The sequence below is a fragment of the Eimeria mitis genome, genomic scaffold (assembly GCF_000499745.2).
Source record: "Eimeria mitis Houghton genomic scaffold, Emh_scaff488, whole genome shotgun sequence".
Lineage (NCBI taxonomy): Eukaryota > Apicomplexa > Conoidasida > Eucoccidiorida > Eimeriidae > Eimeria > Eimeria mitis.
This window is the reverse complement of record NW_013573179.1, coordinates 10556-11089: the sequence shown is the minus strand read 5'-3', so window position 1 is coordinate 11089 and position 534 is coordinate 10556.

Here is a 534-nt window from a genome sequence, read left to right as displayed (position 1 = left end):
ATATATATATATATATATATATATATATATATATATATATATATATATATATGTGTGTATGTATGTATATATAGAGATATTGTATTATAGATATTATATTTATTGTGTATATATGTTGGGTATTTCTTTGTTTCTTTTTATTTAATTTTTTGTTCGATTTCTTTTAAACGGAGTCCAAATACCGCAAAGCCCCGCTAAAACAGTTGCATGCATGCATGCAGTTGCATGCATGCATGCACGCATAGATGTATGCATGCATGCATGCATGCACGCATAGATGTATGCATGCATGCATAGGTGCATGCATGCAGTTGCATGCATTCAGTTGCATGCATGCAGTTGCACGCATGCATGCATGCATAGATGCATGCATGCATGCATGCATAGATGGATAAACAGCAACAAAGAGCAATGAAGCAGCAAGCAGTACTGCAGCAGAATCAAGAGGGAGGCAGCGAGCAGCAAGGAAGCAACAAGCAGCAACAAAGCAGCAGAGGGTAGTGCAGCAGTAAACCCTAAACCCCTCTAAACAAC